The 16,096-nt window shown below is 45.3% G+C and overlaps 1 pseudogene; it reads left to right on the forward strand.

Moving 5' to 3' along the window:
• The first annotated feature begins 14,178 nt into the window (after window positions 1-14,178).
• The window catches only part of LOC121824659 (retroelement silencing factor 1-like), a 33,476-nt pseudogene continuing 31,558 nt past the window's right edge, over window positions 14,179-16,096 (forward strand).

Genomic DNA, 16,096 nt, shown 5'->3' on the forward strand with positions numbered 1-16,096 from the left:
TTTGTAGCTGAGGATATCTCTGACTCCTACGCTTCCCGCCACCCCTCCCAAGGGCTGAAATTTCAGGTGTAATAAACAGGATGCCCAGCCTGGTGGTGCCCGCTTTTAATCCCATCACTTGGGAGGCAGAGGCAGGCAGATCTGTATGAGTTCAAGGCCAGCCTTGTCTACATGGTGAGTTCCAGGCAGCCAGTGTGGTGACAACCCTGTCTCAAAACATAACAACAAACAAAACACTTACGTGGTCTTTTTATGCACCAGTCACTATCCAAACTCAAAAGCACTAACTCATGATCTTGTACCAGGTTCACTGTTTGTCTCTAGAGGCTCCTCTCCCCTCCCTGCCCTGATGTGTGCCCCCCAGGCTAAGCTCTCCAAACTGCTTGGGGCAGCCGTCCATAGCCCCCGACGGCCTCAAGTTTGTCCAACGGCAAGACGTTCTAGAAGGAATGTTGTTCCAGCTCTGCCTTTCCCTCTCTCCCTGCAAGAGGATTTGCTGCTGGAGTTTGTGGAATGTAAATATCTTCCATATTTATTTACTTTAGGTTCAGCCACGTGATCTGCTTTAGCCAGGGCAACATTTGTGGTCCTGGCATGAGTGCAGACCTGGACTGGACCAGACTGGCCGGTCTGGTTTGGCCTCTGGCCCCTGTTTCCACTGGGACAGGCCCAGGAGGCAGATCTGAGCCAGCCCCAAAGCCTGAGGCAGAGCCATCAACCCAGGAGGAAGAAAACAAAGGCGAGCAGCTGGAGCATGAGTTGGGGCTGCCTGACCGATGGGCAGCCGCGGCCATCTGAGAGCAGATGTCTGAGAAGGAGGCCGAGGCAGAAGGCAGGGCAGAGCTCGCCTCCCTCCCCCTCCCTCCCCTTCCTCCCTCTCCCCTCCTCTGTTCTCCCTGCCCTTTCCTTTCTCCCTCCCTCTCTTTTTCCCTCTCCTCCCCCTCCCCTCTCCTGCTTTCCTGTGTCTACTCATTTCCTATGTGCTCGCTCACACTGTCCTCGGTGCCCTCCCCCCACGGGACAGGCTAGCCTTGCTCCAGCCTCACCCTCAGCTCTGCAGAGTCCCGGGCTAACACACCCCACCGCCAACACATACACGCCCAGTTGGAAGAGTTTATTTATATCCTATCTAGGCTCTGAAGAGAGCACCGTGGTTCAGAGCATGGTTCCTGCTCTTCCAGAGGGCCAGGGTCCAATTCCCAGCACCCACATGGGGGCTCATGACTGTCTGTAACTCCAATTCTAGAGAATCCAATGCCCTCTTCTGATCTCCTTGGGCACCAGGGCAGGCGCATGGTACACTTACATCATGCAGGTAAAGCACCAATACACATTAAGAGGTATAATAACTAAATCGTTGTCTTAAATCCTCATAACTGTTCTGTGGGTGGGTACCATTGTCCTTATCACTAATGAGGAAAGTGAGATTCAGGACCCTAAACCTGACAGGGTCACACACAGTGGAGCTCTGTGTGTTGCAGGAATCTTAAAAGTTCTTATTAATAAAATCAAACCTGAGACGAGTTGTTGGGGTCCATGCTGATAGATCAGAGAGACAGAACAAGCCACAGCTATCTCACCTCATCGGATCCTCAGCTGGTCCTGTCTCCTCAGACTGGAGGCCTCTGAGTCCTCATCCGGAATAGGTCTCAGCTGAATTACTGCTCAAAAGCCTGAATGCTTAACCAGGCTGTGAGGTAAGCATCATGGTCACTGGGCTCCGCTGATGTGGCTCTCTCTAAAGCATTGTTCCTTTACCGGTGCCTTTGTTGGTGGTGGTTAGATGGTTTTTCTGGGCTTGTTATCATGGATTTGCCTTTGCTTGCTTTTCTTTTCTCTTCAGGACACTGCAGGAGTGAGCCTGCTTTGGATGATGCTTCATATATAGGGTGCAGACATTTTCTAAAAATACAAAGTATGAGCTTTCTTTTTTATAAAGATTTCTGTATTTTATATATATGCATGTTTGCCTGCATGTATGTAAAGTCATCGTGTGTGTGCAGTGCCTGCAGAGGCCAGAAGAGGGTGTTGTTTCCACTGGTACTGGAGTTAGAAATGACCATGAGCCTCTTGACTAGCTGGGAACTGAACTCTGGTCCCCTGGAAGATCAGCAAATGCTCTTAACATCTGAGACATCCATCCCTCTAGCACCTGTTACGCTTTTTAAGACAGTGTCTCACGTAGCCCAGGCTAGCCTTGAATGCCCTATGAAGTTCAAAGATGACCTTGAACTTCTGATCCTCCTACCTCTGCCTTCCCTGTGCTGGGATTATAGGTGTGTAACAGCATGCTGGGAAACACTCTCTTTCTAACTTTTTTTTTTTTTAAGTTACTATGTAGCTGGACATGGTGGCACAAGCCCTTAGTACCAGCTCTCAGGAGGTAGAGGCAAGTGGATCTTTGAGTTCAAGGCTAACCTGGTCTACATAGCAAGTCCCAGGACAGCCAGGGCTACACAGAGAAACCCTGTCTTCAAAAAAAAGTAAACAGTTGGTGCGTGTATATACTGTATGTGTGTTTGTGTGACAGCTCCTGTGTACATATGTGGAGGTCAGAGGTCAATGGCAAATGTTTTTCTATATCATCTGCTTTATCTTTGAGACTGCGTCTCTCACTGAGTCCCTGGGATCCACTTAGAGCTGTGCCCCGCCCCCTGTTACAAATGTTCCTCCAGCTTTTACATGTGTGCTAGGGGTCCAAACCCAGGTCCTCATGGTTGCACAACACACAGCAGGCTCTTGACTGACAGAGGCGTCTCCCAGCTCTGTCTTTCTTCTGAAAATACTGCACCCCAGCCTATTAAGACAGGTTACTCTCATTTATTTAGCTGGTTCTCTGGAGCTAAATGTTCAGTCATTTCCCTTATTTCTTCCTTTTAACTTCAACAGCTAAAACGCCTCTGGACATAATTAGAGGGGGAAAGACATTTGCACAGATCTGATTGTTCTCCTGAAGCACATGTCTGTATCACTTCAGCATAATTTACTGGATCAATAACTATGCACATTGATAGGGTCCTTGTTTCCGATGACAGCCAGCCTCACTCCAGCTACTCCCACCAGTACAGGGCGTTCGATTGCCTACATTAAACTTAAAGGGGAGGAGCCTGGAGAGAGCTCAGCAGCGAAGAGAACTGGGTCCCCCGCCAGAGACCCTGGGTTCATGCCCAGCACCAGTATGGTAGCTCACAATCCTCTATAACTCCAGCTCCAGAAAAAGTGATGCCATCTTCTGGCCTGCTTGAGTACTGCACACACATGGTACACATACACACACACACACACACACACACACACACACACACACACACACCATCCATACACATAAATTAAAACAATTTAAAAGCAGAGCTTTTTTTTTTTGCTTCCATTTGCCCACTCAAAACAGAATTTTTCACAATTTTGCTGTTATTTGTACTTCTATGGCTTGTCCCAATGTCTTTTTGGTCATGACCTATAAGGCTTCCTCTAAATGTCTATCATATAAGCAGCAAAGGGTTTCCCCACGTCTCATTTTAATTGTACTTTTTACAGATGGATTTTTAGTAGTCAAAGTTAACCTGTTCTTACCCCTGTGCTATCTACCTTGTGTGTTATATTTAGAAAGATGCTTTTCACAAGAACATCACAGAAACATCTACAGGCCTCTTGGCCCACACATGAGTCATGGACAAGGGTATTAAGCTAATTTGTTTTCTAGTTTCAACTTTATCATGGGTTGTTTTTTCTCTCTTTTTTCCAGGGTGGATGTGTGAGTGCAGCTTTCTGAGTATTGAAGTGGCAAGAACCACGTTTGTACCTCAGAAACTTCCCCGGCAGTGATCGGGAAGGTTGGGGTCCCTTTGTGACTCTGCTGACCATTTGCATTGGGAATTGCACATAAGTAGTCACTGAGTACATCTGTGCTGTAGTCTCACCTCCAACAGAGGGCCAGACATTCAGACACATGGGCCAATGGTGTGGCGGGGGCGGGGGGGGGGAGTTAAGGTTCCTCTACCAAGGACTCCAACAGAGGGCCAAGAGTTCAGATACATGGGCCTAAGGTGGGGGCCGGCGTGGGGTGGGGTTGGGGTGGGATGGGATCTCTCACTCAAACCACCAGAGGCTTACACTGTGCTGCCCAAGCTGTAGTCTCAAATTTCTGGGCTCAAAGGGATCCTCTCGTCTCAGCCTCCTAAGCAGCTGGGTGACAGGAACGTGCCACCAAGCCCAGCTGTCCTACTATCTTGCCAAAACTAAGTATTTTTTTCTGGCTGTGGGACTTTCAGACTAAAATGGGAGACATCCAGGGCCAACTGGGACAAAGGATTCACCATGGCCTTCGGGCTCCCTGACTGTGTGGGTCACAAGCCCAGTTCACACAGGGAGTCACATTTGGGGCACTGCTGAGGGGATGTGTGTGCTGAACTGTCCTCGAGGGTCCCCGGTTCACACAGGGATTCGGGTCTGATGATGGAATCACATTTGGGGCACTGCTGAGGGGATGTGTGTGCTGAATTGTTCTCGAGGGTCCCCGGTGTGCTAGGATCATGAAGAGAGGTTGGTTTGGGCACTAGGGAGCTGGTTCTGCCAGTGAAGCGTTTGCTGTTCAAGTGTGAGGACCTGGGTTTGGACTCTCAGTACACACATCAAGAGCAAGGCGTTGTTTATAGCCATAGTCTCTCGGGGGTAGGTAGGGCAGAGGCAGGAGGATCCTTGGGCCTCACTGGCCAGCCAGTCAAGCCAGGTGAGCTCCAGGTTCAGTGAAGGATCCTATCTGAAACTGTAAGAAGGTAGGAGGCTGATGGGATGGCTTGGTCTATAAAGGTGCTTGCTACAACTCTGATTACCTGAGTTGAATCCCTGAAATCCACTGGTGGAAGGAGACACTGACTCCCACAAGCCCTCCTAAGTGCTGTGGCATGTGGGGCCTACAAACACTCATACACACACACACACACACACACACACACACAATGAACTCCACACGCACACACAGTGCACACGTGAATATCTGTCCACACACATAAGAACACATACACAAAGAAAGAAGGTTGCTCGAACCAAAGAGTAGCTGTACTTGAACTAAGCAGGAGAACTGGAAGAACTGGTATGGAATGGGATTCCAGATCTGAGGAATCAGAGACAGGAAGAGGTGACAGCACCCACCCAGCTCCCAGCCTGCTACCACAGAGTCCAGGCACCCCAGAGGGAAGGGCGCTTGGCAACCAGAGTCAGGATGTATGAAGAGCATCTCCTTGAGTGTCAGCTATGAAGTTTCCAAGAGGGAACGATTAGGAAAGGGAGAAAGCACTGAGAGGCTCTCTCCTAAAGCTTCAGTGAGGGCCACCAAGAGGGCTCTGTGGATGAGGCGCTAGCCACCAAGCCTGACACCGAGTTCAATGCTTAGGACCCACATGGTGGAAGGAGAGAACCAACCCCCACAAGTCACCCTCTGACCTCCACATTCACGCACTCAAAATAAATAAAATTAAAAAAATTAAGACACTCACAAAGCAAGGTGACCCACGCTAAATTTAGTGTCAGGACAGACTAGAGAAGCAGCGCCCTCCGATTCCTGCCACTTCCTCTGCCTGGGCATTGTTCTTTCATTTCCTGAAATATCTTAGTTTGCATTTCTTAAAAAAATAAAAAAGAGCTACTACCCCAAAGATGCCCTGTGATAAAATTAGATCACGAAGGAAAATGTGAAGATGAAAGTAAAAATTCCCGCAATAGCTCTCAATTTAACTGACCGCTGACATTTGTGTTTTCTCCTGCTCACGGGGACCCACCAACTTTTCCTGTCTGGAAATTGAACTGTGTATGCTTTGTTTTGGAGGGGGAGTGAGTTCTGAGGGTTTCACTGTGCAGCCCAAACCAGCCTGGCATGGAACCTACCTCAGCCTCCCACATGCTGGGATCTCAGGTGTATGCCACCACACCCAACTCCAAATGTATTTCCTGGGTGGTGTGTTTTGTTTTGTTTTGTCTTGAAACAGGATCTCAAAGTAATATATTTTGGCCTCAAACTCATTATGCAGCCAAAGTTAATCCTTGAACTCCTTCACCCTCTGGTCTCTGTCTCTCAAGCTAGGGTTCCAAACATGTGGCATCATGCCTGGCTTGCTGAATGTGTTTTCTAAGTCAGTCAGTCAGTCAGTCAGTCAGCCAGTCAGTCAGTCAGTCAGTCAGCCAGTCAGTTAGTCAGTCAGTCAAAGTTAGTTGATTGGTTGGTTGGTGGTTATTTATTTCATTAAAACACAGTCTCTCACAGCCCTGCCTGTTCTCAAACTTGCTCAGGAGCTAAGCATGACCTTGAACTCCTGATCTTCCTGCCTCCACTTCACACCCTGGCTTAATATTTTCTTTAACTTAACACTTGATGAAAAATTTTCCACCTCAAAAAAATAATATCTATATCAGCACGTGTAGTCATTACAATCTGTGATGATTAGCGTTCCATGTCAACTTGTCAGAGCCTAGTCTTTCCTGAGAGACAGAGCTCTGGGCATGCCTGTCAAGGATCTGAAGCGTGATCCTAATTAGTCTTATCAATAAAAACCAAGGGTCAAATATCCGGGTAATAACCTTGAAAGATCACAGAAGCAGAGCAGCAGCCACAGAGACTTTTCACCTCTGTGAATCCTCAGATGGAAAGGGCCAGAGATCCTGTCTCCTCCTCCCGAGTGCTGGGATGAAAGGCTGTGCCACCTCTGCCCAGCCCCTATGGTTAACTAGTGGCTAGCTCCGCCCTCTGATCTCCAGACAAGCTTTATTTGTCAGAACACAAACAAAATCACACATTTCCTCCTTTTTGTCTATATAAAAAGCAAAGGTTTTAACTAACATAGAAAAACTATATACAATAAGTACAATAACTATATACAAATATATACAGACAATAATTACATTAACAACATCTAGTCCATAAGCATTGACAAATTCAGAGAAATTACTCCATTATCTATCCTATCTTGGTGAGTCCAAAGTGTTGAACCTAATTCACTTTCTATGCTAACTTGTTACCAACCCAAAATTATTCTTTTATGTTGTCAACCTTATGCACTTTACACCTCTTTCGTGAGTTTCTTTTCTGAGTGTAGTAACAAGGAAAACTATGACTATAACTAGTCTTCAGCTCCATCAGAGACCTGAGAAGGAAATAATATTACCTGAGGAAACAGGGAGTGTAGAGCAAACAACTTCCAAAAATAAGAAATGACAGAAACAGCTGGCTAACTGGACAGCCACCCAAGGTTCCTCTGCAGTGTTGGGACATCCGTCTTTAGCCTACCAGCCTAGCATATCTGACAGACTTTTCTGTGAAGCAGGATTTTTGAAGGACTGTCCCACCTTGTCTTGGCAAAATTTGGTAGTTACTTTCTTTTGTGTCCTGCTTGTCCCATTTGGACAGCAACTGTCAGCAGTCGAGGCAAGGGCACTTTCTTTCCCAGTAGCTAACTTTTGCCACAAAGAAAGTAAACTCCATATAGAGTTTCTTCTATGCCCATCATCTTCTCTGAAATAGATTAGTGCTGCCAGGAGCAGAAATGTCTCATTGTCATAAAATAAAATAAAAAACTTTGTTATTAAAACATTTTTAAATGCCATATTCTGTAGATCTCTGAAGTGTTTGAAAACTACTTTCCTATCTAAAATATATCTCTGTCCAGGTGGAATCATCACTGTGGAGCCCCATCATCTTTTTGGAGACTTCAGAGATTGCTGTTAGGAAAGTTTATTGTTCAATGTAGAAATTTAAACATCATTAATATCAAAACAAAAAGTTTAAATTTTAAGATAGTACTATACCTAAAGAAATGTTTTAGCCAGGCGGTGGTGGTGCACGCCTTTAATCCCAGCACTCGGGAGGCAGAGGCAGGCGGATCTCTATGAGTTTGAGGCCAGCATGGGCTACCAAGTGAGTTCCAGGAAAGGCGCAAAGCTACACAAGAGAAACCCTGTCTCAAAAAAAAAAAAAACCAAAAACCAAAAAACAAACAAACAAACAAAAAAAAAAGAAATGTTTTAAAGAGTCAAAATAAATTTGAGGGGTAAGAGATTTGTGACAATAATAGTCCCTCAATTTTTGCTTTCTTTTGTCCCATACCAGGTGGCTCTTCTGATATGAAACAGAGACTCTGAATTTTCTTTTAACAACATGTTTGTGTTTAGAGAAGGAGAGAGCCATGCTCCAACTCCAAAGCCAGCTATAATTTTTAATTTAATTTGTACTACAAAAATACCATTGCATTATGTGTCTTTAGAGAACAGCAGAAACAAACATTTAAGAAGATTTATAAAATTTTATCCTGTTGGAAATGTGATATATCAATAGGCCAATTTACTCTTTTTCTTGGGACATTTTTTCTGGATGACTCATCCTTTTTCTTCAGATGTCTCATTTGTTTAGATTCTTTAGCCTCCATTCTCCTGGAAAGAAAAAAAAATCTGCCCCAACCCTAACTTTAGGAATTTCCCATTTGGCAATTTATATGTGAGCAAATGAAAAGTATTCATTAGTCTTATAAGTTAGTTTAGATTGGTCATGCTAGTTGATGAACTACCACCTCTTCTAATCAAGAGGTCTCTCTTGTTCTGGTTTCTCCTGAAATTTTTGTTTTATCTTCTAAAACTGTTCTAACATCCAGAGCAGTATGTTTTTTTACAATAGGCATTAGGTCCTTCAATTGCTCTGGGAAGGAGTTTCTCCCATGGTGACAGGGGATGACTGAACCAAATTTGACATGGGGGCCTGTGAGAGGCTCCCCAAGGTGTTTCCCAGTGGCAAAGGGTGACCCTGTCTGTTCCCTGTTGATCTGCATTCATTGGTCCAATGTCTGCCTTTGCCACACCTTCTACATACTCCAGAAGGGAGGGATTTTCTGTTTGGATTATTCTTAGAAAAAACATTGTTTCTAGGAACACTCTGTATATAATCCCATTTTAGGTGACCTTGTTTACCACAATTAAAACACTTAACATTTTGATTTTTCTTCAAGCCTCTGGAAATCACCTCTCCTATCCAAACATCATTATGGTTATGAGATTCAATATTGACTGTATCTCAGATCTATTCCTCTATGGGTGCTGATCTTGCCTTTAAAGGCCTAATTATCCTTTTGCATTGTGAATTAGCCTTTTCAAAAGCCAAATATTCAATTATTATTTGTCTAGCTTCTGAATTTGGTATCATTCTATTTACAGATGAAGTTACTCTTTATAAGAAATCAGTGGAGGTTTCTTTTGGGCCCTGTACAACTTTAGTAAATGACTCAGTTCTCTTTCTTACTTTTTCAATTCTGTTCCAAGCATGCAAGGCTAGTGCATGGCATAGAGCCAGAGTGTGGTCATCATATACAGAATGTTTATGTACATTAGTGTAATTGTCCTCTCCAAGAAGTTAGTCTTGGGAAGTTTCAATACCTCTAGCCCCACTTCATTGTTCAATGGTCATAGCCTCATCTTTACACCAGGTCCTCCACTGTAATTGAGGACCAGGTTCCAATACTGCTATAATCTCTCAAGTCTCATGGAATAATTCTGTTACTAGTTGACCATGAATTTAACATTTGCTTCACAAAAGGTGAATGCATACCATATAAGACAATTGCTTCCTTCAATCTCCTCAAATCTAACATTTCCACAGGTATCCATTCAGCTCTTGCATAGCCTTATGGATATCTGTCATTTGGCAGTTCCTGTAAGATGACTAGATAAATTAAGGTTGGTTGTTTGAAAATCGTAGGTTGTTCCTCTCTAATTTTATAATGTAATGGGGAGATTGGTTTTCCTTTAAATCCCTCTGTCTGGATCTGATTATCCCTATGATCTGTTTTAGTAAGTTTTTCTAAGGCCTATATCTTGGCACTCATATCAACCAACTTTTTTAGGGATAAAACAAGAATTATCATACGAATAATTATCAAAATGATAATTAACATTACATCAATCCCAGTTATATTGATTATCCCCTTCATTTAATTATTCCATTTTTAAACCATGCATTGTGTAATCAAACAGAAACCTAACTCCCTCCATCATAATAGTGCTTCCCTTTTTTTAACGCTGGAAAAAAAACTCTCTCTCTCTTTTTTTTTTTTTATTAATTCTCCCCTTTAAGAATTCTCAAATTCCCAAATTGTCTCACCAAATCTGCTGCTGCTGGTGAAGATGATGGTGAAGTGTGAGGCTGACTGCTGTTGCATAGAACAGTAGAAGCCCATGCTGTGTCAAGACAGCTACCTAGTGTGGCAGCAGCCTGAGGAGGGGGTCCAGAGAAAGCCCACAACCCACTGGGAGAGGGAGCCAGCTGTCTGAAAAATGTACACAGGGGATCATGGGGAAGAAGCACATGCAGCAGAAGCTGACTGAAGGCAGAGCTGGCTGATGGTGAGGGGCTAACTCTCGTGGCACCTGTGGAGTTTGCTGCAGAGAGGCTGCAACAGAAAAATCCCAAAGTCACTCAGAGGGCTTGGGGGAAAAAAGAAAGGAAAACCTAGCTGGCGAGGCAGTGGCTCTGGAGAGGCAGTGGCTCTGGAGGGAGCCCCCATGTGCAGCTCGGGTCTATGCTAGCGACTGCAAAGCCACAAGCAAGTGGCTTTTTTATGAATTCATGTCCCACATTGGGCACCAGGTGAAGTGTGATCCTAATTAGTCTTACTAATAAAAACCAAAAGTCAAATATCAGGGTAATAACCTGAAAGATCAGAGAAGCAGAGCTATTAAGACCAATCCACGTGAGTCTATTTAATGGGTAATAGGGATTATCAAGACATAAATTGAGGAAATACACTCACAAATACAGAACAGAGTAGACAGCTGAAGTCGACCTCTGATCTGACCGGGAGTGAATCCACCTTGCAGGCAGCAGGAAGAAGGGCATGTGACCCCCTCCCTTTCCTTATAAGAGGTCATATACGATGGCAAGATGCACCATCTCCTTCTGGCCCTATAGCCCAAGATCATGGGTGGAGCAAATACCACCACACAGAGCAGCATCCACTAGATACCTCTTACCTCTACAAATCCTCAGAGAGAAAGGGGCCAAGATCCTGTCTCCACCTCCCAAGTGCTGGGATTAAAGTCTCCACCCTCTGCTCTCCAAGCAAACTTAGAACACAAACTAAATATCACACAACAAGGATCCTCTTGATTGTGTTAATCAATGTGAATAGACACTTCTTGACTATAGGTGGGACTATTTCCTGGACGGTGGATCCTGGAATGCACACATGGGAGACAGTGAGCTGAGTGGTGGCCTGCACCTTGAACTGTGAGCCAGAATGAGCCCTTTCTCCCTGAAGTTGCTTTTGTCAGAATATTTTATTACAGCAGCAGGAAAAGAGGCTAAGATACATATTGTTTCATTTATTTGGCAGTCTATCAAAAGAGGGGCATCACAATTGCTCCAAGTTTCCTTAGGTTCTGAGTTATGTAGTTGCCTTATCCCTTCCTTCAGTAAATATAACTGAAAGGACTGTGTTGGGTACGTTTATTTTTTAAAGATTTATTATTTTATTAATGTGTATGTCAGTGTGAACATTCCTCTGTGTATGTTCAGTTGGAACTTACAGCACATTTCTGCAAGATCTAAGAAGCCCAGTTCCTGTCTCTCCAAACTCTGCCCACTCACAGAATCTCTGAACAAAGGGAAGGCACAAAAAGCTCAGTTCTGCATTCTTGGCAGCTACAGGAGTTCCTCCCTGAAGTAGCCAGCAGCCCAAGCCCCCACGTAAAGTGGTCAGCTTTGACCATATTTGGGCACAAACCCAGCTGTGGGAGACACATCACCACCTCTTGCCTACAACCTATATAGTCTTCCTGCTTTAGATTGGGTGCATGAGTTCTCTAGCCTTGACCTCTGGGACTGGAGAATCTGCCTGGGAGTTGCTTTGCTCAAATAAACCTGTTGTTATACTTTTTCAATTCAACTTGATCCAGCTTACTGCATCAGCAGAGAAACCTATATCGGGGGACAGAAAACCTATTGGTGTGTTCAGGTGACCACAGAGGCCAGAGGAGGGCATCAGGTTCCCTGGAGCTGGAATTACAGGCAATGTGTGGGTTGCCATATGTGGGTGCTGGGAACCAAACTCTGGTCCTCCGCATGAGCAGCAAGTGCTCTTAACTTATGAGCTTTAGGTGACCCATTTAGAGATTAAAAGGAAGGTCCGAAAGCCTGATGTGGTGGCGCATGCCTTTAATCCCAGCACTTGGGAGGCAGAGGCACATAGATCTCTGTGAGTTCAAGGCCAACCAAACCTACAGAGTGAGTTCCAGGACAGCCAAAGTTAATAGTGAGGCCCTCTCTTAGGAAAAAAAATAATGGCAGGTCCTGGAGTCCAGTTGCCTGGATTCAAATCCTTTCTTTTCCAGTTCTTTTCTTTGCTATCTCCAACCTTCCATTTCCATCTGAAGACAGGAATGACAGTGAACCTTCCATTTCCATCTGAAGACAGGAATGACAGTGACATCTCCTAGGTCAGTTTGATACAGGATTTCTATTTGCATACTCAAAGGGTTTAGCACAGCTTATGACTTAGAATAGCCATTCAGGGAATACATTGCTTTCTCCAAAATGATTGGGCCAATTTTCATTCATTTGGGGGTAAAAATCAAGTCCCCTGGATTGATTTTTACCCCCAAATGAATGAAATTCATAGGATTTAAATCATAGGATTTAAATATCTCCTACATAAAAGTATTGAAAATGGTAATGCATGCTGGTCCTTTGCCCACTAGGCTAACAGGTATAATTTACATACACTATGAGTAATTTCTCCTGGGGACTTATTCTCCCAAGCTGTTTCCATCCCCCTAGTGGCCAAGGGGCTGATTGACAGTCTTTAACCCTATGAGAGAACTGATCTCATTGGCCTTGGCCAGGAAGTCTAACACTGTTAGAAAACAAACTTTATCCTTTCACAAAAGGGAAACAGCGCTCACTCATTCTCTTGCTTCTTTTTCGTGTGTGTGTGGGGGGGGGGCGCAGAGGTGGTGGTGGTGGTGGTGGTGGTGGTGGTGGTTTTTGAGACACTCTCATAAAACTGAAGCAGAATACATAACCAAGGATGACCTTGAACCTCTCATCAACCTCAGTTCCGAACCTTGGAGCATGGCACAATCAGGGTTTCTGTAAAGATCCAGATTGAACTGGACAGGCAAACAGCTAACCATGGAGATTTTTCAAAGCCCTCAGGAGATTACAGTAGTCGGCAGAAGCCGAGCCCACGAGGCTACAGGAACAGGCAGAAGTACTCTCTCAAACTCGGCTTTGTGTTTTGCAGCAGGATCTTGCTATGTAGCCTGGATGGCCTGGTACTTAGCATGTATCCCAGTGTAGCCTCAAATTCAAAGCAATCCTCCTGCTTCAGCATCCCTAGTGTTGGATAAAGGCATGAGCCACCACGCCTTGATCTTCAGTTCATCTTAAGTCCCTTTCTGTGTGACCCTCAACCGATGACTCAGGAAAACCTCCCCTCACTTCCTCCTCCGCTCTCAGAAGACCTGCGTTTGGTTCACAGAACACATTGGCATTTTTTAGAGTTCCTTATTGTCTTAATTAGGGTTTCTATTGCTGTGAAGAGACACCATGATCACAGCAACTCTTATAAAGAAAACATTTAGTTGGGATAGCTCATAGTTTCAGAGATTTAGTCCATTATCCTCATGGCATCATGGTGGCGTGCAGGCAGACATGGTGCTGGAGAAGGAGCTGAGAGATCTATATCTTGATCCACAGGCAACGGAAGAGAACTGTGACACTGGTGTAGCTTGAGCATAGGAGACCTCAACGTCACCCCCACAGTGACACACTTCCTCCAACAAGGCCACGCCTCCTAATAGTGCCACTCCCTTTGGGGGGCATTTTCTTTCAAACCACCACTCTTCCTTTGTTTTGTTTTATATTATGTCTGCATATATGTATGTACGTGCACCATGAGCATGCCTCGTATCTGCAGAGGTCAAAAGAATACACTGGATCTCCTAGAACTGAACTTATGGATGGTTGTGTGCCCCCTTGTGGATGCTGGGAATCATCGAAGCCAGGTCCTCTGCAAGAACAAGTGCTCTTAACCTCTGAGCCAGTTCTCCACCCCCTCAAACCCACATTTTCAAAAAGCTAGTCATAGGGCCTTTCTAAAACAGCTCTGCAACAGACAAGACCATTACAGAAGACCACAGTTGATCAAAATGCAGACAACAAGTGATTGTGGGGAGCTCATCCCCAGCGGATACATCTACAACACAACTCCTGCGCCTAAGACTCGGGGGAACAGCATGAAAGGGGAGCAGAAAGACTGTCAGAGGAACAGGAAGGCTGCTGTGAGATCGTGTCTCCTAGAAACGTCAGAGAAGCTACATCCGACAAAGACTCACCAACGTGGCCACCTGAACGAGGAGGATACCAATAGACACGCTAACACGGAAAACGGAGCTTCACGAGGCCTTAACCCTGAGCCAAAAACTGTAAGCAACTAAAGTGTTGAGAGCTGGAGAAACAGACTTCCCTAGGGAGGAGACCCTGGTTGGTTATCACAAGTGGTCAGCCTTGAAATCCTATAATCTCATACAAATAAGTAACATTATAAGGACTGTACAGGGTGTGTGTGTGTGTGTGTGTGTGTGTGTGTGAACACCTAAGAAAAGGAGATCATGAGTTTGAGGAGCGGCAAGGTGGGTTCATGAGGGAAAGGGGAGGGGGAAATGATGGAATTATGTTTTAATTTAAAAACATTTTAAGCCTGGCAGTGGTGGCACACACATTTAATCCCAGTACTCAGGAGGTAGAGGCAGGCGGATCTCTGTGCATTCAAGGCCAGCCTGGTCTACAGAGTGAGTTCCAGGACAGCCAGGACTGTTACACAGAGAAGCCCTGTCTAGAAAAAAACAAACTAACAAACAAAAAATTTAAGGTGAGTTGAGCCTCAGAAAGGACCCTGGAGACTGTCCTTTGGACAGCACACACACACACACACACACACACACACACACACACACACACACACACACACACACTGGGAAATATAGGAAAATAATCAGAAGAGGTGGTACACACCTGTAATCCCAGCACTAGGGAATGGAGGCAGGAGGATCAAATGTTCAGTATCATCCTCAGATGCATAGCCTGTTGGAGGCCAGTCTGGGCTATGTGAGATCCTGTCTAAAAACATCAAGTATATAAACAATAAATAAGTAAATAAACAAAGAAATCCATGTGAGAGAGAGACAGAGGGGGAAATATAGGGAAACAGGACACAGGAAAGAGGACAGTCATGTGGAGTTTACCCACAAATCAGCTGCCCCACCACACACACACACACACACACACACACACACACACACAGACACACACAGACATAGACACACACACAGACACACACACACACACACACACACACACACACACACACACGCACAGGCTGTGGCTGTTTGGTGTGATCTCCCAGGGGTTCTGTGATGCAGACACCAGGTACCACCTCCTGCAGACTGGGGTTTAATTGGCCTGATGCCCCTGGGCTTTTGGGATTTTCTTTTACACTCTCCATCACAATTCACACCCAAGACAAGAACCATGTTCTAGAACAAATGCATCTCCCAGGTCACTGTGCACACCAACCCCATGGAGATCTAATCACCATAAAGACCCTGGTTCAGGGAGCCTGGAGTGGTGTCCCTGACTCCATGCCTCTGTCGAGCTCCCGGGTGGTGGTGATGCTGCAGCCCAGTTAGCATGACTTTAAGGTCCCACACTTGGCCCTCAGGATGGTTCAGTGTTACCTAGCCTGGTGATGGGTTTGGTCCCTGGGGCCCACATGGTAGGAAAAGGGAACTGTAGCTAGAGTTTTCCTGCTTTGCCCACAGTCAGGACAAATCTTTGTCACCCGCCAGTCCCACAGCCGCTCAGACCCAACCAAGTAAACACAGAGACTTATACTGCTTACAAACTGTATGGCCGTGGCAGGCTTCTTGCTAACTGTTCTTTTATCTTAAATTAACCATTTCCATAAATCTATACCTTGCCACGTGGCTGGTGGCTTACCAGCGTCTTCACATGCTGCTGGTCATGGCGGTGGCTGCAGTGTCTCTATGCCTCAGCCTTCTGCTTCCC

The sequence above is a fragment of the Peromyscus maniculatus genome, chromosome 21 (assembly GCF_049852395.1).
Source record: "Peromyscus maniculatus bairdii isolate BWxNUB_F1_BW_parent chromosome 21, HU_Pman_BW_mat_3.1, whole genome shotgun sequence".
Lineage (NCBI taxonomy): Eukaryota > Metazoa > Chordata > Mammalia > Rodentia > Cricetidae > Peromyscus > Peromyscus maniculatus.